Consider the following 26,015-nt stretch of genomic DNA (forward strand, 5'->3'; position numbering starts at 1 on the left):
TATATATAAATGTGTATATATATATTATATATATATATATATATTTTTTATTTGCACACCATTTCTACCTAAATCTCCAGCTGTGCTTCTCACATTATGCCTATCTATTAGAAATGCATTTGGTAGAAGACATTTTCTGACACACTTTTTGTTAACTATATATTTTTATTTTATCATCATTCTTTAAAAATAATTTTGATGTGAACACATTTCTAAGTTGACAGTTATTTTCTCTCAAAATATTGAATGTACTTTTTCTTTGCCTTTGAACTACCAATTTTAATATTGAAAACTCCTTTGTGGTTGAGCTGCATTTTCTTCTGTGACTATTTTTAATAGTTCCTTACTTTTCATGTCCTTCCATGATATTTTAATGTATCTTTGTATATATTTCTTTATAATTATTCTGCTTTGAATATATTATGCTTTCTGCATCTATGTATTCACACTTTTAGTCAACTCTAGAATATTCTGAATAATGATCTCTATAAATATTTCCCTTTGTCCATTTTCTCTATTGTCTTCTCCTGAGGATCCAATCAGAAACATTTTGAGTCTCTTCATCCCATCCTCTATATCTTGTAATTTTCCTCCATATTTCTATATTTTCATCCTGTTAATTTCATTCTGAGCACAGTTGTTTTTGCTTCTTCTGACACTCATACATTGCTACTTCTCTATTCTTGTTGATCTTTTATTGTGGACTGATTGGATGATAGTAAGCCATGGAATCTCTGGATGCATACATTAAGGATGCTTTCCTCAGGATTGAATTTGCATACAATTCTTCTGGGCACCAGAGAATGCTAATGACACCAATTCAGTCCCCAGCTGAGGGTTATAGCTCAATATAGATGTTCTGAGCTCAATTCCCATATAATGCTGGCTCAGTTGACAATGGCTCATTATCAAGATCTCAGTGATGCTATTGGCATCTACTTTCAGGGCAACCATGCTCTCTTGTCTGCCCACCTTTTCTTAGCACTAATCACTCTTCGTTCTGCCACTGGATACAGCTCCTTTTTTCCTTCTTCTCCTTTCTTTTTCTTTTTCTTTTTTATCTTTCTTTCCTTTCTTTCTTCTGAATGTCAGGGAGCTTAGAGACATTCTCTACCCCTTACAATCCCAGTGATAATATTGTCCCAGTTTTAAAGTTGTCTTATCCAAGATCTAATTTTTCAAGATTGGGAGGATCCCTCATCTTACTTGGTTAACTATATTACAGTTCAACCTAAAGACATACATTTTTCTTTGACTCTAGAATTTTCTCAGCCATTGTTTCTTTAATTATAACTTTTCTGCCATTTTCTGTTAGGGATGGAGTAGTAGCAGTGGTAACAGAAGTAAAGTAAGTATTGGTAGTAGTGTGTTATGCTGGCACTTTCAGTGATTTTGAGTAAAGATAGAGACTAATCTAGACAAGTAAACCAGTGCAGCCTTGTTGACCAAATGAGAGCATATTGGAGTAGCTTATAGTCGAAATATTGATAATTTAATTAAGGAAGAGGTAAAGATCATCTTTTGATAGTGGCCTTAGGAAATTTTTAACAGAAGAAAGGAGGGGCATCTTGTATGTTTTATAAATCAAATCAACCCTGCAACTGCGAATAGATCATGGGGATTAAGTACCATGGGAAGTTTTGTTGATAAAGGATTACCTGTGAGCAGAGAGTCAAAATTAATACTCCTCTGAAAGAAAATCACCATTAAAAGAAGCAATAAAGGCTTCCCTGGTGGCGCAGTGGTTGAGAGTCCGCCTGCCAATGCAGGGGACATGGGTTCATGCCCTGGTCCAGGAAGATCCCACATGCCGTGGAGCGGCTGGGCCCATGAGCCATGGCCGCTGAGCCTGCGCATCCGGAGCCTGTGCTCCACAATGGGAGAGGCCACAACAGTCAGAGGCCCGCGAACCACAAAAAAATAAATAAAATAAAAGAAGCAATAAGATGTAAAAGTATGATCAGCATTCATTATGAATTCCTTAATTTTTATCTTCTAGATTAATTAATTATCCTGGATATTGCTCAAACTCATCTTCTTGGTACTGAAATCCATTCACTTGGTTTCTCAACCTGCAAACTTCAGAGTCACATTTGAAAACATGTCTTATTGATGCTTCCTTTCCTTGCATCTCTCTGCTCATTAATTTTTCTGCCTACTCACTGTTTTTGTCACCACTGATTCACCAGGACAATTGCAACTTGGTATGCCTGCCTCCTATCCATAGAAATCACTTAAATAACTTTTTCTCAGATTCATATCTGATCTTGCCACTTCCTTATTTGTTTTATGACTGCAGTGTTTTCTACTTGTTTCTTGGTCTCAGCATTTTGTTTTACCATCTTCATCTGTGTTTTCCTCTTCTGACACTCCCATACCACACTAGGTGCAACTATTTCCCAAAATACCACTGATATATATGATTTTGTGTCACAATTTTTTTTTAAATTTTGGGAGGTTGCAATGAAAAGATTCTATCACAGTATGGCACAGAAAATAATGTGTATCGTATGGTAGAAATCCATATTCCAAAACACCAGATACTTCCCTGGGATTTTCCACTTTTGTAATTAAATCAGTCAGTCAAGGGTTTTATCTAAACAAAGAGTCATTATGCTTCTCCCCTTAGAGGGCAAGTATGGTTTTCAACAATACTTTTTCCTCTGATATTGTGGAATATAGGAAGTTTCTTCTCTGCTCTTCCCTCAACCTACCGCACACACCACACCAAACTTCAAATGATTAATTATTCTTTGGCCTTTGCAAAAATAGTCTGTGGGCTAAATGCCCTTATTCCTGCCTCCAGTCTAGTTAAAGTCATGGATGTACCCTGTCCAGTGACCTGACCCCTTGGACCTCTATAGTATTAGTGCCTTTGAATGTTTATTATAACCTTTGTAACGCAGGGCACATATTTATCTGTTTCTCATGAATACCAATGTTCCTTAAAAACAGGCATTTCTTTCCTGGTATGGCAGATGGAACAAAGTAGGTAGGTATTGCCAGCTAAAAATTGTGACTTGCCATCTGCCTCTACAAGTATTAAGTCACTAGCCACTGCAGCCACTGAGCTTCAAGACACACTGAAAGTTCAGGGTGGAGATCAGGAATGAGGCACTCTATGTTCTGGGAAAAACTGGCAGAACAGGCCTTCAGATAGTTAGATATTTTCAGAAGATTTTATGAGTCCAAATTCTTGCATATCTAGAAAAACACTAAAATTATTAATGGTGATATATGCTCCTGTGACTAGCAGCAAGCCTCTGCCAAAATGTGTGCTTGACTGCATGTAACCCCCCTTCACTAAAATCATATACAATACTGACCTTCCCCCCTGCCTCTTCAGAGCAGTTCCTCAGAGCTATCTGAGATGCTGTCTCCTGAGATATAGTCCTCATTTTGCCCCCAAAAAAACTTAACTCACAACTCACACATTGTGCTTTTTCTTTCAGTCGACAGTATGTTATACATTTTTATTAAATGAATGATATTTTGTGTCCCTCAAATTTCTCCAAAAATATCTATCAAATAAATTCTGCCCTCAGAAAAACAAGGAAGAGTCCATTTATTAGTATAATAAAATTTATGAAATCATGAGAAAGCATTATAAAATAATAATCACTAGCACAAGAACACTAAAATATATTTATAAATGCCAAATATATTACAATCATTATCACTAAACTTCACAATAACTTTGAGAAGTAGGTATTAAATCCTGATTTTGTAGACAAGGAAATTAGTCTCAGAACTATTAAAGTACGAAAAGATGAACTATTAAGAATTTATGTTAGGATATGGCCTCCTAGAAGAGGGTCTTTTCTATCACAAATCATAACTATTTTTTAAAAATAATTGTTGGGTTTGCTTTATATAATTTTATAATGCTTTTTACCTTTTATAAATTTAAAATTTTAAGAAACTTTGGGAGTTTCAAGTGCTACAATACAAATAGTATGGTAAACTGGCAGGGAGTTGCAGATATTAGCATCTGACTAAACTTTAGTCAAAGAAAGTAAAGATAAGGCAGATCCACCATTTTCAAAAGATGTGAAGAGAATTGAGGTCACCTAATTACCAATTTCCAGTGTTAAATGCTAGACCCTAGGTCTCCTACTGTAGCATCATACTCTGCATGATGCTCTTCAATATATTGGCCAATCAAGTTTATAATTGTCCTAAGGTGTTGATATACTAGCTTCAAGGAAAACATTATTTCACAGTCAGAGATTTTCATGACTAAGCTTCTGTTTTTGAGGATTATCCAAAATTGTCATTTCTTTCTCTATATACTTTCATCCAACCTCATTCAAATTTGTTCTCTCTGTCTTAATTGCCGCAAAATTTACTATTTAGGAGGGACAAGGATGATATTTCAGTTAGAACTTATCTTTACCTGAAATCATGTATGCTTCTTCAGAATATAAAAGGACAGGTAAGCTTGAGAAGCATTGAATAGGGGAGAAGAGGCAGATATTTTTTCATATATTCCAAAAATAGTGAGTAACCTACTTTATATCCAATACAATGTAAGGCACTTAGAAAATAAAAGTAAAAAAGAGGAAGGGACATTATTTCTTCTCTCAGTGAGCATATAGGACAAAAAGAGAGCTTAACAGGTAATTAAAGTACTGGTTTACAGCTACTCTGTGAATGAGGCATGTCCTTAACTAGGCTTGGATGGTCCAGGAAGCCTTCCCAGACTAAGTGCCAACTCAACCTGAGCACCTCCACAGAGAAGCACAAGGAAGAGCATTATAGGAGGAGAGATGCACATAAGAAAATGTTAATGGCAAGAAATCATGTTAGTTTCAGGAAACTTAGTATGGCTGAGATGTGACTGGAGGGAAATTGTGGTTCAGACTAATGTGTAAAACAAAGCAGGGATCAGGGGAGTGAAGGACAGCATTAGAAAAGTGTCTCCTAAAAGCAAAACAACAATAACAAAAACAACCCCAATACTTACCACTTGCTATTATTGTATTATATATCATTTGAACTTTATTTATTTTTCGTATTCGTCCCTATAATTTCTTTTTTTTTTACATCTTTATTGGAGTATAATTGCTTTACAATGTTGTGTTAGTTTCTGCTTTATAACAAAGTGAATCAGTTATACATATACATATGTTCCCATATCTCTTCCCTCTTGTGTCTCCCTCCCTCCCACTCTCCCTATCCCACTCCTCTAGGTGGTCACAAACCACTGAGCTGACCTCCCTGGGCTATGCAGCTGCTTCCCACTAGCTATCTATTTTATGTTTGGTAGTGTATATATGTCTATGCCACTGTCTCACTTTGTCACAATTTACCCTTCCCCCTCCGCATATCCTCAAGTCCATTCTCTAGTACTTTATTTCATTGAGTCTTTTGTTATGTGTTATCTCCCAGAGCCTCCCATTAAAATGCAAATGTAGTTGGAAGGTGTGTTAATCAAAGCTCCTTTGTAAACAAAGAACTTGGTGGAGTTTAGAATAACTGAGAAGTGTAGGTGGAAACTTGCCAAAGGAAACTTCACCCATTCTACAATTTTGCTGCAGGCTACCTCCACTTGTAATTATCAAATCCCCTTACTAATCCCTGTGAGGAGCTGTATTAATGCTTCAGTGCCAAGACCTTAAGGCAGGAGCTTCCAGGCTGGCTGGAAGCAAACAGTAGAGAAAATGTCATAAGCACATCCTCAATAGATTTCCACCAATTTCTGCAGACTCTGAGATGTGATTCCAAAGTTTTCTGAGTAAGCATCCAACTCTAGCCTTCTGAGATTCACCCATCACCAGTCTTTAATCCTTTCAAATGTTTGAAAATGATAATCATATCCCTCTTCCCTTGAGCTGTGAAGGTTGCATTTTACTTGGTTCTTCAGAAATCAATCCTTCTTGACACATAGGTGATGCCTTTGCAGCAGAGAGATTTACAATTCTATTGTTAATTTAGGACATGATCAGTATATTTCCACGTACACATTAATTTAAAAAAAAAATTCTAAATGGATAGGCAGGAAGAACAACTGTGCCATATTTAAATGTGAACTCAGCGATTCTGGATATCTATATTGCTCATCCATCTCTATTTTTCACCTCAGAGGCACAATAGGAAAACACTTAACATAGGATGTGTAATTGGTTCAACCCTCTTGGTATCCAGTATTCTTTATTTTATGATTTTGAGACTCATTCCCATTGGAATTTTGAACCTAAAGACATAATTTTTCTTGAAAGGAAGGAAAGCTTAATAGGGCTTAACAGGCAGGTAAAGGAAGTGAGAAGTATAGATAAATGCATGAAAAAGAAGAATGCTGAGTGGGTGGCTTTTGCAGATATCTTTAAACAGTACCCATAAGGATAACATGGACCCCTAACTCTAATATAATGTATTACCTTCCTTCCTTCCTTCCTTTTGTGCTAATAACTGTTATGATTCGAGAATTTGAACATTTGGGTGGGGATCTAAATATCCATTTGTATAAGATTTAGACACGGTTGAGTTTAGATCTCCAGTGGCTGTTTTTGCCTCAGACTTGATATATATGCACTGGATAATGGAAGAGAACTTGAAATAATAAGAGCAGAATTTAAAATATGCATTTTATTTATTTGAAATATACAACATTGTGGTAGAGGTCACTAAGACTCATTGTACTATGCAAGATATAATATTCTATTTTGAAAATGCAAAATAATTTCAGTGTCTATTTTTACCTATATAAGGAATATAATTATCAAATTCATAAAATTTTGACTCTCTCTCTTTCTCCCTTCCTAAACCTTTTTTCCAGACTAGATATATGCCTTTGGCTGTTGGCTTGATGAAATGAACCAGATAATTTCCAAATTTTTACTTTATTATGTGCCCATGTAGACACACTCTAATTGGACCATATAATGAAATGTTTAAATATATCCATACATTTTGTACAAAATGAAGCCCCAAACTAATCCTCCTCCTAGAACTTGGTCACTAGGGTATTTAAGGATGCACAACTGCAGCTGATGCAGAAGTTCTTTCCCAGATGTTCAGTTTGACCTGGGGCAGCTCAATCAAAATTTGTAAGGTTTCCAACATTCCTAGTGGGAATTTTCAGAAAAGGAAGCATATGGATTATTCTGGCAAGTGGATATACAGACAGAAACTTGTGTGCAATGACTCCAGAACTTGAAACCTCCCTGAGAGCAGGTCAAATAATAACATTATTTGTAACAATAATATTAATAAACAATGAAAGGATCGGTGTTAGTGTTTTTCAAAGAAATGAATCAACCATCCACAAAGCAATGGGAGTATAGGAAGTGAGGCTACATGCTGGGAGCCAGAGAAGAGACACAGAAAGAAGAGAAAAAAAAAAAGAAAGGGGGCTAAAACCTCATGCATGACACCTATATGGTAAGGGACATAGGCAAGTAGAGGTTCAGGGGCAATTCCTGTCTCAAAAGTTGTTGTCCACATCCCAAATCAATCAGCTTTCATTCCATCTTTAGGCCAAGATGGCCAAGCTGTGTCCAAGCCACAAGGAAAGTAAAACAAGCAAACTCAGTTTTATTTTGGAGCTATTAAATTCAAACCAACAGTTAAACACTAAGAATTTAATCATGTGTTCAGCAATGTCCTGGGCACTCTAGAGGAAAACAGGAGTTTAGGGCTTTAGACTCAGTTTTTAAATAGTTTTGTGAAATTTTCAAGGCATTTGAACTTTAACACCATTTTGATCATTTGTAAAAATAAAGTTATTAAACTTCCATACCCATTCTTTTCTTTCTGAGTGTTAAAATATGTATAAATATTACATTATTAACAAAAACAATAGACCTGTGTACAATTTGTGGATTAAAGATTGTGTTGTGATGTAGGCAGTGCAGTTATTCTAAGAAAAGAGAGCTCGATGATGGATGAAAAGACTGAAGGAGGTTTCCTGAGAGTGAAGATTGACTTGAGCCTAGAAGATCTTATTAGCTATAGAGGATTGCAGAGAGCATCTTCCCCAAGTTCAAAACAGTGAAACACCAATCAGTGGTATTAGAAGGATTACCAGACAGACCTGGATTGAAGAGGAATTGTGCTGAGTATGAAAGATGAAAACAGTGAGAAATATGACTGCATGAAGAAGGCAGAATTACAGAAATGAAAGAGACATCAAGCATGTTCTGAATGCTCATTCCCCATGTCCTTATGATGTTGGAGTGACCTGATTCTTGAATTTTTTAATGGTCTTTACCTATGGACTCTGCCTTACCCTCACACACTTCAACCATTACCTCCCCCCACTCTCTGGTAATCCCATAGATCTGTGGATACACCTGTGGGTGCTCTGTTGTGGTGACAGGATGAGTGTTACACACAGAAGACCTGTTACTTTCTTCTTCCCTCAAAGCAGGTTATGTCAAGGTATAGTTGCAGGTATTGTTGCAAGGCACAGAAGGGTGGTGGGTTACCTGGGTGATTAGGAAGAGGAAGCGCTGAAAAATGAGTGAAATGTGTGCCTGGGAATTATTTATGTTTCAAATCTGATAAAGAAAATCTATCATATGGCCCACAGAGTGCAGATAAAGCCGAAGATGGAACCAAAATTAAAAAGTTTGGATTCAGACTGGTCCCAGGAACACACAGACAGGTTAAAGAAATGGAAAGGCAAAAGAAAGCATCCAAGACTTGTGCCACAGATTAGGTTAAAAACTTGCTATTTTGGAACCAGACATTTGTTCAAGGGAAGAATGGAATCACTTCAGTCTTTTCCTGGGAATCAGATTCCATGGCATGTGGTGTATATACTTAATTTCCAAAGAGTATTTATGTAGTATTCTCATTTTCTTGAACTTTTCTCTTTGGAACATTGAGAATATATTCTTCTTTATCTTTCTTAACCTCCCTAATCAATAGTGTATGTTTCCTTGCTGGACCTTCTTCTTTGTATTCTTCTTAAATTCTGGTATTCCATAAAGCTGAAATGAAGAGATTACAAAGAAAGAAGCCACCTCACTCTTTCCTGTGTTTTAAAAAGGTAGCATTCTTTATCTTTTGTGCTCTCATTTCATCAAATGCAAGGCTCTTGTCTGTGACATATCACACTCTATTTGCAAGCAGTTTCAGTGTATATCTACATTCCTCAACTCTGAGCTCCTTGAAGGCATTGTTGCAGAAATAATGAATACACCAATGGATTTAATGAACGCATACATAAATATTTGATTTTCTCTACCCAAATGGTACGGAGAGGTCTTTCAAAGATACATTTGAACATAGCTCAGTAGCTTAATACTCTTCAGAATTGCCTTTTTCTCTCATTTATCTATTCACACGAATCATCTATGCCTTTACCCTATAAAAGGCCACCATCATCTCTTGTCAAAACATCTGAAAATTTTCTCTCTGAATCTATTCTTGATGGATCCAGTACATTCTAATAATGGGGATAGAGAGATTGTTTTAAAAACAAATCTGATTCTGCCAATCCCCATCCCATCCCCACATTAAAACCTTCAAAAATCCCTATTGTTATTAGAATAAATTAAAATTTCTTACCGTGATTTAAATAGTATTTTACTTCATGTTTTCTTGAAGTTTTCTTGAGATATAATTGGTATACAGAACTGCTTAAGTTTAAGGTGTACAGAATAATGATTTGACTTGCATACATCATAAAATAATCATCACAATATGTTTAGTGAACATCCATCATCTCATACGGGTACAAAATTAAAGAAAAAAAGAAAGCGTTTTCCTTGTGATTAGAGCACTTAGGATTTACTCTTTTAATAACTTTCATGGATAACATATGGCAATATTAATTATATTTAACATGTTGTACACTTATTTATCTTACAACTGCTAGTTTGTACCTTTTGACTACCTTCATCCAATTCCCATGCCCCCTCCCCCACTGCTGGTAACCATAAATCTGATCTCTTTTTCTGTGAGTTTGTTTGATTGTTTTGGAAGTATAATTGATCTACAACACTTGTTAGTTCCTGTTACACAATATAATGATTCTATAATTCTGTATATTTCAAAATGACCACCATAATAATTTTAGTCACAGTATGTCACCACATAATGATATTATAAATTTATTGACTAAGTTCCCATACTGTATATTTCATACCCATGACTCATTCATTTTGTAACTGGAAATTTGTAACTCTTTCTCTCCCTCAGCTATTTCTTTCCTTCCCCTCTAGTGGTTACCTGTTTGTTCCCTGTATCTATAACTCTGGTTCTGTTTTATGCTTGTTCATTTATTTTGTTTTAGAGATTCCACATATAAGTGAAATCAAATAGCAGCTACCTTTTTGTCCCTGACTTATTTCACTGAGTATAATACCCTCTAGGTCTATTCATGTTGTTGCAAATGGCAAGATTTAATTCTTTCTGGCAGCTGAGTAATAATCCATCTTATCAATATATACGTATATATATATACCACTCTTTATTTATCCATTCATCTATCTCTGGGCACTTAAGTTGCTTCCATATCTTGGAAATTGTAAACAATGCTACAATGAATAAAGGGCTAAATGTTTCTTTTTGAGTTAACATTTCCATTTTATTTGGATAAATATCCAGGAGTGGAATTGCTGTGTCATGTGATAGTTCTATTTATAATTTTTTTTAGGAATCTCCATATTTTTTCATAGTGACTGTACCAATTTACATTTCCACGAACAGTGCACAAGGGTTCCTTTTTCTCCAGATCCTCACTAACACTTGATATTTTTGATATTAGTCATTCTGACAGGGGTGAGGTGATATCTCATTGCAGTCTTGATTTTCATTTCCCTGATGATTAGTAATGTTGGGCATTTTTCCTGTGCCTCTTGGATGGCTGTATGTCTTCTTTGGAAAAATATCTGTTCAGGTCCACTGTCCATTTTATAATTGGATTGTTTGATTTTTTTTTTTTTTTGAGATGTATAAGTTCTTTGTCAAAGGCTTTGTCTGCATCTATTAAGATGATCATATTGTTTTTATTCTTCAGTTTTTTAATGTGGTGCATCACATTGATTTGTGGATATCAAACCATAATTGCATCCTTGGGATAAATCTCACTTGGTCATGGTGAATGATCCTTGTAATGTATCATTGACTTTGGTTTGCTAATGTTTTGTTGAGGATTTTTGCATCTATGTTCATCAGTGATATTGGTCTGTAATTTTCTTTTTTTGTGATATCTTTGTCTGATTTTGGTATCAGGGTGATGATGGCTTCAAAGAATGACTTTGGAAATGTTCTTTTCTCTGCAAGTTTTTGGAATAGTTTAAGAATAATTGTTAACTCTTCTCCGATGTTTGGTAGAATTCACCTCTGAAGCCATCTGGTCCTGGAATTTGTTTGTTGGGAGTTGTTTTTCTTTTTTTTTTTTTTAATTACTGATTCAATTTTATTACTGGTAGTTTGTTAATGTTTTCTATTTCTTCCTGGTTTAGTCTTGGGAGATTATACATTTCTAGGAAATTGTCCATTTCTTCTAGATTGTCCATTATATCAGCATATAATTGTGCATAGTTATATCTTATGATTCTTTGCATTTCTGTGGTGTCAGTTGTAACTCCTTTTTTTTTTTTTTTTTTTTTTTTTTTTGCAGTACGCGGGCCTCTCACTGTTTTGGCCTCTCCTGTTGTGGAGCACAGGCTCTGGATGCGCAGGATCAGCAGCCATGGCTCACGGGCCTAGCCTGGCAAGTGGGATATTCCAGGACCTGGGAATGAACCCATGTCCCCTGCATCGGCAGGCAGACTCTCAACCACTGCGCCACTAGGGAAGCCCTGTAACTCCTTTTTCATTTCTGATTTTATTGATTTGAGCCCTCTCTCTTCCTCAATGATTCTGGCTAAAAGTTTATCAGTTTCATCTTTTCAAGAACCATCTCTTATTTTCATTGATGTTTTCTATTGCTTTTTAGTCTCTATTTCATTTATTTCTGCTCTGATCTTTATACTTTATGTCTTTCTACTAACTTTGGGTTTAATTTGTTCTTCTTTTTCTGTTTCCTTTAGGTCTAAGTGTAGATTCTTTATTTGAGATTTTTCTTGTTTCCTTAGGTAGCCTTGTATCATTATAAACTTCCTTCTTAGAACTGCTTTTACTGCATCTCATAGGTTTATGATCATTGTGTTTTCATTTTCTTTTGTCTCCAAGGTGTTTTTTGATTTCTTCAGTTACACATTGGTTGTTTAGTAGTGTATCACTTAGCCTCTGTGTATATGTGGGCTTTTTTTTTTTTTTCTTGTAGTTGATTCCTAGTCTCATATCTAGTCCAAAAAGATGCTTGGTATGATTTCAATTTTCTTCAATTTACTGTGACATGTTTATGCCCTAGCATGTGATCTATCCTGGAGAATGTTTCATGTGCACTTGAAAAGAATATGTATTCTGTTGCTTTTGGATGGAATGCTCTATCTATCTATCTATCTATCTATCTATCATCTATCTATCTATCTACCTATACATGACTGTTTTAATTTGCTGATCTCTTAAGTTCAAACATAATTTTAAAACCGTGCATTCTTACTCCCTCTCCCATGTTTACTGTTTTGACACCATATTTTCTATCTTTTTGTTTTGTTTCTCCCTTAAATACTTATTGTGGATATAGTTGGTTTTATTATGTTTGTCTTTTAACCTGCCTACTAGCTTTATATGTGATTGATTTTCTACCTTTACTGTATATTTGCTTTTACTGATGAGATTTTTTTTCTTTTGTAATTTTTGTATTTTTAATTGTGACCTTTTCTTTTTTGCTTAGAGGAGTCTCTAACATTTCTTGTAAATCTGGTTTGGTAATGCTGAACTCTTGCTTTTGCAGAGCTGGTGTCACCTTGTTGGTAGGTGGGACAGAGGGTTAATGTCAGCTTACTGGTAGGAGGATCCAAGTCCCAGGGTCTCTGGTTGTGGGGCCCTGAGGGTCCTGGAGTTGGTGTGTTGGCCCACTGGTGAGTGGAGCCAGGACCCAGAGTGTCCTTGGGTTGGTATATGCCCAATGGTGGGTGAGGCTAGTCTTAAGCCTAGTGCCAGCCCACTGGGTCCTAGCCTCTCTGGCTGTAGCGCCTTGGGGTCCTGGAGCTAGTGCCAGTACATGTTGTGTGGGCTTGGTTCCTGGGCGTTCTGGTGAACAGGGCCAGGTCCCAGGGTGGTTGTTGGCTCAAAGGATCTTAAGGCAGCAGGTCTGCTGGTGAGTGGGGCTGTGTCCCTGCCCAGCTTGCTGCTTGGCCTGAAGCATTCTAGTACTGATGCTCATAAGCTAGTGGACAGGGATGGGTACCAACATTAATAAGCTAGATGGAGGATTTAAAAATAGCTCTTGCTATTACCTGTGTCCTTGTGGTAGAAAGAGCTCCCAATAATGGCTGTTGCCAGTGTCTATGTCCCCAGGGTGGGTTCCAGTTGCCTCTTGCCTCTCCAAGAGGTTCTCCAAGATGAGTAGGTGGGTTTGACCTTGGATACTTTCAAATTACTGCCTTTTCAATGGGTCCTAGAGTGTGTAAGATTTCATGTGTGCTCTTTAAGAGTGGAGTTTATATTTCTCACAGCCTTCTGGTTCTCCCAAAAATAATGTATCTGGCCTCCAAACATTCTGAGGGCTCATCTTCCAGTACAGGACCCCTTGGTTGTGAAGCCCAATGTGGGACTTGGACCCCTTGCTCCTTGAGGAGAGCCTAATTATTCTTCTGTTTGTGTATTGCCCAAATGGGGTATAGCTCTTGACTGTACTGTATCTCCACCCTTCCTACCCATCTCAGTGTTGTTCCTTCCTTATATATTTTATTGTGTAAGGTCTGTTCTGCTATTCTTCTGGTCTTTCTCATCAGTAGTAACTAGTTGTGATTTTGGCTTTCCCATGGGAGTAAGTGAATTCAAGGTCTTCCTACTCCACCATCTTGGGCACTTTCCCCTTAAAATAGTATCTTAAATATTTGGAGAACACCCTGTTAATGAACCATAATATACTATTTTAAAAAACAAAAATACCAAAGAATATAATTCAAATTTAGGTAATTATTATTTTAGGAAAAGTGTGTGTGTGTGTGCGTGTGTGTGTGTGTGTGTGTGTGTGTGTGTTTCACATGTACACGGTTATGGGCTTCCAATGTAAAATGTAATTTTTACTGTAAATTATAGTTTAATGATTTTGCAAACTCTGGATTCTGTTGATATTGCCATTTTCGATTCTTGTTATTCTTTCTCTCCTGATAGCCACACCTATCTTCCTTTACTTAGCCATTCCATCTTTTCTATTTCAAGGACTTTGTACAATACATCATCCCTGAAAAGCTCTTCTTCTCTCTATCTTCCGTCCTAAAGTATCCTATAATCCATAGCTTAAACAAAACTTCTTCAGGGAAATTTCCTCATCCCTAAGGTGAGATTAGTTCTCTTTTTTTGTATATTTTCCAAACATTTAAGTGTGTGTTATGTTTTCCTAACATAGAATTTTTGTCCTTGTCCATTATCTATTAAACAGCATTATATAATTATTGTGAAACTATTATTAACATCAGACTTTAATTATCCAGTTTGGGGACTTTACCTTAATGTGTGAGAAATTTCTAGATATACATATTATCATGGTTATTGGTTTATATATGGGATAACAGTATTTTGGAAAATTTAATAACTGTTAATTAATTTCTTCCATTTTTATTAAAATAGCCATTTAGAACACAGACTGTCCCCTGTTTCTCTATTTAAGAAGTCTACTTTGTCATTGCAACTTATTCTTAGTCTTTCTATTCTCCTTTTCAAGCACCTCTGGAAAATCAATATTATAATGTCATTCCTCTTTTGTTTCTTTAAGCATAAACCAGGTATTTAGGCTCAAAATACTTTAATTCATGGTCCATCTATGAAAACATCTATCCTTTTATTCAAAGAGCATATATTTATTACACATTATTTGTAGTACTATAGGTGAAGCTACTATAATTGAAATGCTGTAAAATATGTGATTAAAAAATAAAACAAAATCAGAAGTGTATTTCTCTTTCACACAGCAGTCAAAAGTGAGGATTTCAGAATGTCAGTAGATCAACTCCAGGGACCAAATATGATGGGAATTTTACTGTCTCCAACATGAAATTTCCAAAGTCACTGTCCTTATTGACATACCCACTAACCCAGAGGGGAAAAGATAGAAAGTTCAGAACCAGAAAAATCATCTTAAAAAAAAAATTATGTGGAAGTTCACATGTTTTATCAAGTCATTCCATTGATGAGAGCTTATTCACATGAAGAGATCTAGCAGAAAGAGAGGCTGGAAATCATAGCTTCAGGTAGTGTTACCATGTTCTGTTTTCATTTCTGTTACTATGGAAGAGCAGATTTAGATAGTCAATTTTCAGTCTCCACCATATCTACTTTGAGAAAGGAGATGTGAAAGGTAAAGAAAATTTAATAATAGAAATTCACAGAAAAGAGAAAAGTTGCATGTAATGTGGCTGAAAAGTTTCAGGATGTTGATGAGAGGTGAGCTGAGTCTTAATAAATGAGGCTTCAGCAGGTTAAAGTAATTGTTAGAAATTTATATTTTTCCTTAAGCTCTCTGTTGCTCAATTATTTCCTTTCCTGAACATAAATTTTACCTACTCTAAAATTTAAAGCCACATAAACAGGAACATCATATTTTAAGAAATTATTGTTTATTCATAATAGCTGCTCAGTATCCTGTATTTTAAGTTTTGTGGGAAAATATTTTTTCATGAAATTGAATTAATTGAAAATCACCCCTTTTAGAACTCTAAAATATTTTTATCAATGTAATGGGAATACATAGGCTCATTTGGGGGATCTGACTCCATCCATATGGAATTATTGAATCAATGGTTCTGAATAAGTTGGCATGTGAGTTGAGTCAAAAGCTGCTCATGAGCAGCCCAAAGGTATTAGTCAAAAATCAGAACAAGGTCAGAAAGCTGCAAGAGAAACCTGTTGTTCATTAGGGTCAGAGATGATGCCATTACTTCACATTGCTTCCAAGGTGACATGAAAATGTTTATTTTGTCATGCATTTTTCAGGCTTAAGTACAATGCTCATAATAGTGGGTATTCACAGTCTCATGTGCAAATATATGATGAGTTAACAGATGTTGAAAAGAGAAACTAAGAGGGACCATTATGTTGTCTATCCCAAGAAAAGTAAAAGGCTGGCTTTTCTTTTGTTTTACTGCTTCTATGAAGTAAATATTTATTCTCCTACAGAATATTTGAGGGTCATCCTTTTGACTTCCCACAGAAATTTTGACAATAGATGTAACACATAGATTGACTTCTACTTCTTATTATCTAAACTGGCCTAAGCTTTCAGGGGTCTGAGATATTACCCTTTTCAGCTGGGTTTCGTCCAACCTTCTTGCCCATCTGCTGTCCTTCCAAACCAATTCTCTACCCCCAACTGGTATTTCAGAAGCATAATGTTTTCAAGTTCTCACAAATTTAAAAAATGACCACAGTGTGTAGGAGTATACCACCTGGTTCCTAACTCAACAGAAGGTAAGGAGACACTGTTGCTAGCTACTGATAAGAAATGGTTAGCATTAACATCTAACCACAATTCATATGCTTTATCTCAACTATTTTCAAGGCCTAAATTTTGTCTCAAAGCAGCTCACAGTTTTGACAATGTTGTGTATTTTATTAGCATAATCTTAGTCTTTTCCTCATAACCTCTTGATTTTTTTTTCCTTTGATCTGTTTTGTCTCTGCTACTTTCTTACTTTCAAATAAGATTATATAACTTTACTCCGTATGTGATATAGTACAATACATGTGCACCATATACAGATGTATTTATCATTCAGTCTTCCGTGAATAACAGTGTACTCAATTAACACACTTGAAAATCTGTGTTGTATTATATAAAATGCTAAAGCAAACAAACTGTTGACATTAGTTGGGATACTAGCTAGGGTTTGTGAAGAAGAAAAGAAAAGAAAGAAAAAGATACAGTGTCTTGGATACAGTGTCTGAAACAGAAGTTTATTTCTCTAATCGTTTCCCAGTCAAGTTATATTCTAGAAGTCCAGGGTTGACAGTGGTACTGCAGTTCTTCACAAGTGTTTTCTGCAAGTGGAAGTTCCCAAGATCTCATCATTTTTGAGCAGCTGGTAGGAATAAAGAGCCAGGAAAGCACATGGCTAAGGTTTTTTTCAGGGCAATACGTGGGACTGACACACATTAGTTCTCCTAATCTCTGTTGCCAGAACGTGGTCACATGACTATAAGTGGCAGCAAAGGATGGTGGGGAATGTAGTTTTTAGTTGGATGGCCATGTGCTTGGCTAAAATGCTATTACTATAAATTAAGTAGAAATGGATATTAGTCTACAGATAACTACCTTCCATGCATTCTTTTTGTGCTGGAAATTTGTAAGAGCTGGGATTTTACCAAGGCCATTAGCATCCTTTAACTGCAGATACAAAAATAGTCAATTTATCAGAGTAAATTCTTCTTGATTTACCTCCTCTCTAAGCAGAAGTCAGAGGTTTCTGCAGGAATGCAAGCTGCTTTAAATGCAAGTTGCTTTAAGGTATAGCTCATAGACCAACTCTTTATAATGGTATATTCTTTCCAACTGAAAAAAATGTTCCATCAAAATCAAGCTCTAAACTATTTTTTTTTCCAATATGCCACATCTGAACAATACTTATTAGAAATTTCTTTTTTTTTTAAAAAAAAAAAGCCTTGTTTTACCTCATTTTCATTTAAAAAAATTTTACCCATTTATTCTAAACTTAATTTTTCATTAAAATTTAATGTCTCCTCTTACTTTAAAATCCCTGAGGTGGTATTTTACGTGTATGCTTCTCTCCATGCTGGAGACTTAACCTGCAATAACCTGCACATATTTTTGTAAAACACTGTTTTACCTGACAATTTCTCCTATAACAAAGAATAAATCAGCTAGCTTTAATTGGCATTAGTTATATACTGAAACTTATTCTACTATTATTTTAAAAAATACTTCACTTTAGTTTTCTTTATCCAAATGTTTAATACACAGATTTTTTAAGTGGTATTTTAAAATATGGTTTGGTAATTGAGTGGAATTCAACAAAAACTTTTCAAAAATCCCACCTTATGAGCTAGACCTGATGAGGAATTAAAACAAAAAGTACCCCATAATACACTTGCCTTTATGAAATGTGTTCTTTACTTAGAAAAACAGAATCCACTTTCATTGAACTATTAACATGAAAATATAGTACATGATTAAGAGGCAAATGTTATGTTATAGACAATAAATGTTTTCAGGTATTTATGTAAGAGGAACTCCTAAATAGCAACTCTTTTTCCCTCCTTTTCTATATTTTGCCTGTGCTGAATGAATGCGTCAGTATTTTCTATCCTGAATCAGGACATTAAAATGTTTGGCCCTAGGTTGAATGGAGATGAAAAAAATAAAGGGGATCTGATTCAGGAAGGAATGTATAAAAAAGAAAAAGATCAACATTAAATGGAAGAGGACTACACGAGGTCAAACTAGCTGATTAGAAGAAATGGTTTTTCACATTTATTATGTAGTTAGATTCTACTACCTGCCTAGGTATTCAGAGATGCTAACTTCTCTGTGAGATGGAGATTAAGAGGTGGAGACAAGGTGAAAGTCTTCCTTACCCAAATGCACACTACTTCACATTCAGAGATATGTGATCACCTGTGCATCCTAAAAATTCCTAAAATTGGTAAAAAATTCCCTAGGCCTACAGAAAGAAGGTACTAAATTTCAGGGTAAAAGAGGTTGATCTACTTGGCCTCTGAGTGCCGTGTCAGTAGAACGCATTAACTTTTCACAGTGCACTCAATTGCCCTGTCCTTCACAACTACATCACTGTGCTGAAAAATGTGATTTTCATAGAAATGTTCAATTTTGCAGCTTAGAGACTTTGTGAAGGGAAAAAATATCATTTTTGCACTTAAACTGCTCCTCAAATTGCTCACTTTAGACAGTTAAAATTGTCCCTGAATATAATGACACTGGACCAATATGTGTTGGGTATTTTTAACCCTTTCATCTTTAGTTAATTAACTCTGCTTTCCTTTGAGTGTCTACCTCAGGTCAAACTTCCAAACCAGAATGAAGTAAAGCCTTTCAAACTTTAGCTTTCCCACCCTGCCTCAAACAATTCCAAGTATTTAAATATTAAGAAATACTCAGATTTTAGGGCTTTTTTTTTTTCTTTATTTAACTACTCAAAGATGAGTAAGACATTTTACATTGAATTCTGCACATTAGGACTACAGAGGACCATGGAAATCTTTCCTTGAAAGAGGTTTCTTTTAGCTCATTATCCTTCATCAACCACCTCCTCCCCCAATACTCCGATGAGTTCTGACTGCATTTTTATTCTCAGTCTTCTTGTTTACAAGTCTCTGCAAAGGAACTTCCATTCCTGTGGTTTGACTAGGATAAAGCAGTAAGGTTTTAGTCACACACATTTAAAAGTGCAGTTGCAAGAGTCTTCACATCAGAAGATAAAACTGTATATTTATCTTTAAAAAAAAAAAAATCATTGAGTGCTTTCTGAAGTTCTCTTTGACAACTTATCTATCATGGTTCCCCTATTGAATATTCTAACACCATGCCTATTTAATCTTCTGATGTACACAAAATTTAGTTTTTTACATCTCCTGCACTATCTGACAAAAAATTGAAAATTGAATGTTAATTTATCTTTGAAAAGCAACTATCCACAGTAATGAAAATACCCCCAATAAGCAAAATGCTCATAGCGTGGTAAATACTTCCTTTTTCTTATCTCTCTTACTCATTCTTTCCATCATTATTAACGGAGCAAATATTTATGCAATAGTCACTATAAATAAACCCATTTTGTGGCATCATAGGGAGGAACAAAAAAATCCACCCTTGTCTTTCCATGTCTGCCTTATTAATATTATTTAATAATATTAATTATTATTAAAATATCCTATGGTGAAAAAATCCCTCTCTTCATCATCTCTGTCTCCACTGCCATCAATAAATATTTATTTAGCAGTGACCATTCACAATTCACTATTTTTGGCAAGTAAGGAGGAAAAGAAATACTAGGTACAGTCCCTGTGTTTAAGTAATTTGCATTCTAATAGAAGAGAAAAACAGCTGGTTATACAATTTAGGAGCAGTAAACAAACAAATAAATAATCAATACTTTAGATGGGGCTCTCAAATTTCTGATCATAAGAATTTCCTGATGTGCTTTTTCAAAATAGTTTCCTGAACCCTTCTGAGCTGGAGGTTGATTCTCACATTTAATGTTCAGGTGAAAATGCTGGTTCACCCCCTCACTCTGAGTACCAAGGCCCAAGGATGTACTGAATCTAATTTTATGGGAAAGGAACGGATAAACTGTATTTTTTATGAGGACCCCATCTTTGATCATGCTATATTCTGTAACTCTGATCTTATTTTCACAGATGAGAAAAAAATTGCACAGTCTGACTAAATCAGTGTTTCCCAAAGCTAGCTATGGATCAAGGTGGCTTTTCAAAAAACTCTTACTTTACTGAATAGCACTCTCTTGGGAGGTGGCCTGGGAACTGCACTTTTGAAAAGCTGCTCAGAGGATTATTATGCATAATCAAGTTAGGCACCTGTGCTCTAAGATTTGCTCACATTTACTACATACAGCAAGTTAGAGGTTGAGCTAATATCTTTTTCTCATATAGAGAAATAGGATATTAGTGATTGGAGCCCACAGAATGAAGTGTGAATCTGAATCATCACTCAATTTTATAATCTCTGCTAATCATGGTAGTCATTGTTACTATTCTCCTCCCAGGCACAGAATAGAACTGCATTTCCTTGCCCTGTGTTGTTGAGTTGGGCCAAATGACAAGTTCATATTGTAGGGGAAGGAAAAAGTTGAAAGTGAAATGTCAAGGCCTTTCTCTAGCACGTTTATGTGCCTGAAGGGTGAGATTTAGAGTAGATTGACCCCTTTATTTCATCTAGCATGTTACTAAACCTTTGGGTATAAAAAAAGTAGGTAAGGCAATTTATTTGAAAGTAGAGTGCCGAAGTGTTCCACATGATCAAGGGTGAAGAACTGATTTTAGAAATAGCAGTCATGAGCCAAAGAAGAGGGACTCCACAAAACTGAGGACCAAGGACATGAGATGAGAGAAGAGTCCAGGGTTGGAAGAATGGAGGTAGGTATTGGGAAAGAAACATCTAGAAAATAAATAAGAAAATTTATGAAAAGCTGAACTACACAGGGATAAGAATAGTAACACAACTCTCAGGGTAAAGGACTTTTAAGAAGAGGATTGTAGGTATTTAGTTTTAGTAATTTATATATCTGTCATATAATTTTTAGTAGAGGTGTCTTAACTACTTATGTGTGTGTCTGTGTGTGTGCTTGCATTTAATAGGTATGTATTGGAGACTTGAGCCTAAAGAAATGAACTCTAAGAACTTGAAAATATTTATAAGGATTTATAACGTAGTATATGATCTTTGCAAAATTGAAGGAAATGAAAATTATCTTTGATGCCTACTCATTCCCCCTATAAACTCCTGTTCATTATTGCCTATAGACCTACATCTTCCTTTTCCTGAATTATCAGTACAAACATCTATACGATATTCTGTTTCTTTTGTTTTTTACTTGATTTCCTATTGATTTCAACTCATCTTTTTTGGCTCTTGATGGTGTTTTATGCTACTTCTCCAAGGGCATTTTCATATTGGGAAATTCATAAACAAACAAATATTTATAGCATATGAGCATTTAGGGTTGACATCATAGTGACTGTGTAGGTAAGACACATTGATATTTTAGCCTGGGAAAGTGCAATACAAGGATACCTAATAAAATTACTATAATTAATGAAGTATTTTAAGGACCAACACTAAAATACCTGGAAGAGGAAGAGAATGCTATCTTTAAGATGTTTTGCAGAGCTTTTCACATATAAAATTCTCAACAACCTGTGAACCTGTGAGCTAGGTATTTTATTACCAAGTTATATATGACTACCAATAAATCAACAACAAATTGAAGTGAGACATAATAACTTTGTCTACACAACATGCCCATAGAGGATTGGTGGAACCCAAACCCAACTCTTGATAGTAAGATTTTGAAGATAAGTCAATTTTCATTCTACCTCAACTCATGGAAATCTTTAGTCTGTTTTGCATCTAGAAGCCCGGGTGGAATTTAAAAGATGGAGATTTTATTAATTTGTTTTAAAACATACGGCTATCTAAAAATCGAATAAGTTGCCTCAGAAGTAGTTTCTTCTGCCACACAGAAAGGGCTCCGAGGGAAGAAGGATGATAATCAGGGGGGATATTGCAGAACGGACTCCTTTTCTTCTCTGATGTTGGATTAGATGTCAGCTAAAATCCCTTCTAAATCCCCAGTTCTATGCCTCTATTGTCCTAACTGTTTTGTAGTGTGGTGCAAAATATAAATGAAATAAGTTGAAAGAAGTGATCAACAACAGATATTTATTACCATTCTACAATATGCTGAGTGCCAGGCTGCTCTTCTCATACCATGGAGACAGCTGCTTTTCCTGCTTATTCCCTCAACTTTGAGAGGATGAATCAGACTGTGTGACAGGAAGGATGAAACCAAGAGGGAAAAGCTCTCAGAAAAAAGACCAGAAAAAAGTCAAATGTTGACTTCTCACCATTTACTCAAGTCTGGCTTTTCCATGAGCATCTTGTTAAAGTTCTATTTTGACCTTTCCCCCTCCCCTGGGTGTCAGAATGTAGAAGAAGAATCCTGCTGATTGACTCATGAAACACATTACCAGCAGCTCTCTATTTTAACAGTTAAGGCCATGGAAGCAATTTGTACTTTACTTAGAAGTTTATTGCATTTTGATAATTGCTTTTCCCCTTGAACTGTAGAGTTTTAAAATATAATTTTTCACTGACTACAAAATGGAAAAAAAATCCATACAACTTTAAGAGCATTTTCAAAGCTTTTAAAGTCTTCACTAAGCTAAAGCAGCCCAAAGTTACCTTGTTGGGTTGTTTCAAGTTAGCATCATAATTAATTATTTTAACCCTCTGACATTCAAGGCACCGAGAGAAAAAGAAATGACAGAGATATTCTTTCCTTATAGAGCATTCTATCCAGGAACTATGTTTCTGAAGAGCACAGTGACGGGAAGAGAACATCAAATAGCTTGTCAATGAGCTTGGCAGGGTTCTGTTTGTACACACACAAATAAACAATGAGTCTGAAGTGCTGAAACTCATAGAGCTCAGTAGTTAGTCAAACAGCATCAATAAACAAACTTAGTGGATACATTTTCCTGTGGATGGCTATTTTCAAGTGTGAACTTGAATATGTACTGTTAGTCAAAGGTCTATGTTGGTTTATAAACATTATGAAAATAACTTATAAGGACCAGCCTTTTATGAATTACAAAACACTTTCACAAATCTTCCCATATAGATTGTCTATATATGGAAATATTTGCTTTGCATAGATCCAGACAGATAACGAGGATAATGGTAGTTTAAATTCTATATGCCATTCTAAAATATTTCCAAGATCGCTTTTGAATTTTCCCACTTCCCTCTAGCTGTGTTTGTATTAGACTTATATTTAATTAAACTGGCTAGTGTTTGATTTCAACACACAATTCTTCACAAGCATTGCTTAGTAAACCATCTGAAAATCAAAGGAACAATCCCCTACTTGTCTATAATAATTTATGTTCAATAAACTATGTTCAAACTATTTATTTATCATGCATCTTTTATAGTATTATAATTTCTACTTTCTAGAAGAGGTCACCAAGTTAGCACAAAGGTTTATTCACTTTCCAGGATCCCACAGGTAGATAGCAAAAAAGTGAAATTATCAGGATCAGTCATCAATAATTCAAGATTTAAAATCAATAATTCAAGATTTAAAATAGGAGTACCCATTCTAACACCAGTAAGGCAAATTACCTTCTACCAGAGTTGATCCGTCTTCATCTCTGTCTATGATCATATAAAATTGTGAATTTATACAGGAAAGTACAAACACAGTGGAGTAGGAGATACTTTTCCACAAATGACTTATACCAGAAATAAAAATATTTCAAGGAGGGGGCATTTCATAGAAGGCTCTCATTTTTGAAATATGTTTCCTTTTCTAGTGTAACCAATCTCCAGTTTATTATCCTATCTATGCAATAAATTCATGGATGATGGATCCATAATTGGTGATAAAGGGAAATTAGGTTAATAACAATAACTCATTTATCTAACGCTCCATACTTTTCAAAGTGCTTTCAATTATAAAAAGTATTTGATGAAACATCCCAGTGAGGTTGACAAGGCAGAGATTCATAGTGTTTGGCAATAAGACTCATTAAATGACACTATTATTTTGCAAAATTGAAAGCCTTGTGAATAATATATACCATATTATGTACATAAATGTCCTAAAAGATTAATGATAATATCCAGCCCAAAACAACAAATGAACTCTTCAATTGAATCACGTTACTTGTACACATACACGGGGTGAGCCATCTTCAATTTAAAGATGAGGAGACAAAGGCAGTTAGAAAAGCAGTTAGTGCAGAACCAGCCAAAGATTGCTTGAAGATTTGAAGCTAAGAAGGGACAACCACACTTCTTTTCATGTGTCCCCTACTGTCTCTGTGAGAGGCAAACTCTTTTCTAGATGGGCCGTTAAGTCCATGCATTATGGCACTTCTTGTCATTTTTGACAAGAAGCCATATCTAGTGGTGTACGTTTAAAACACTGGCTCTTATCCATGGGATTTGCGGAAGCTTTTTCACTCTTTATATCACAAGGTTGTTCAATATTGTATTGGGAAGCACTTTGAACTCCTAGGAAGATAAGTGCTATTTAATTGCAAACTGTTATTAGTCCTATGACTGTCATTATGTGCACCAGCACAATTTTACAGTTAATGCATCTCAATATTACTGCTGTTGATGTCCTTCACTTTTTTTTTTTTTTTTTTTAAACTGGCTCAATGGCAGAATTGGATGTCTCAGGGGACTGGTTATTGGAAATTGGATTCAGAGTCTCTTGCCTCTAGGTCTTTAATATCCAAGTGTTGCCCTATTACCCCATGTTGAATGGTATTTTAGTAGCATCAATACTGCCCTCACGCATGATTCACAATCCTGTAACATTATGCATTGGGTCCACATGATGGGAAAATATCAATTTGCAGAGAGATACAATTCTTATCCAGACTTAATTATTTTTTAACTTTTCTACCTGTAAAGATAATTTATTTCACTAATCGTATCCTATTTTTCTTCTTTCTTTGTAAAAGAGACATTTTGAGTTAAAATGTTTAATCTGTACTTGCTAAGACAATCTCATGTGGTGTATTCTTTTAGGTTCCTACTTCTCTCTACTATTTCTGCCCACAATTCACTCCAAATGCAAATCTCCTACTGAGACACAGATGCTCATTTCTGGTTTCTTATCTGTTGACAAGAAAGGCAGTAATATATAAAATATATCGTGTTATATCCCATTTTGATCAACTACAACTCAGTTCTTTGCCATAGTACAAAGTTCATTGCTTTTGTTACTTACCTCTCACCCCATTTTGTTGACATTTATGCCCTGAATTGTCAAATTCTCTATCTGCCACTCACCACACCCTGGTGTTGGCTCTTCAGAAGGTTGAAAATATAGAGTTTTATTTTGGTATGAGGTAGGTAGAATTTTTGCACAGAAAACAAACACTTACAGAGCTAAATGTCAAATGAATCAAAGAGGTAAATAACTATTTCATCTTCCAAAACAAAGCTACATATAAGGACCTCATTTTGTTCTTAATGTTCTCTGTCTATAAAAAAATGAGCAAAAATTATAAATAAAATAAATTATGGCAAATGGAAACATGGTGATATGCGGGACAAAATAGTCCTTGCAGTTTAAAAGAGTTAGGGTATGAGACTTTCTTATGAAAGTTTTATACTCAATTTCTGTTCTTTAATTATTGGTGTGTATTTTATACAGTTCAATTCAATTGGTTCAATGTCTCACATGTTCAATGTCAGTCACGAGGTGTATATATCA

The sequence above is a fragment of the Globicephala melas genome, chromosome 13 (assembly GCF_963455315.2).
Source record: "Globicephala melas chromosome 13, mGloMel1.2, whole genome shotgun sequence".
NCBI lineage: Eukaryota > Metazoa > Chordata > Mammalia > Artiodactyla > Delphinidae > Globicephala > Globicephala melas.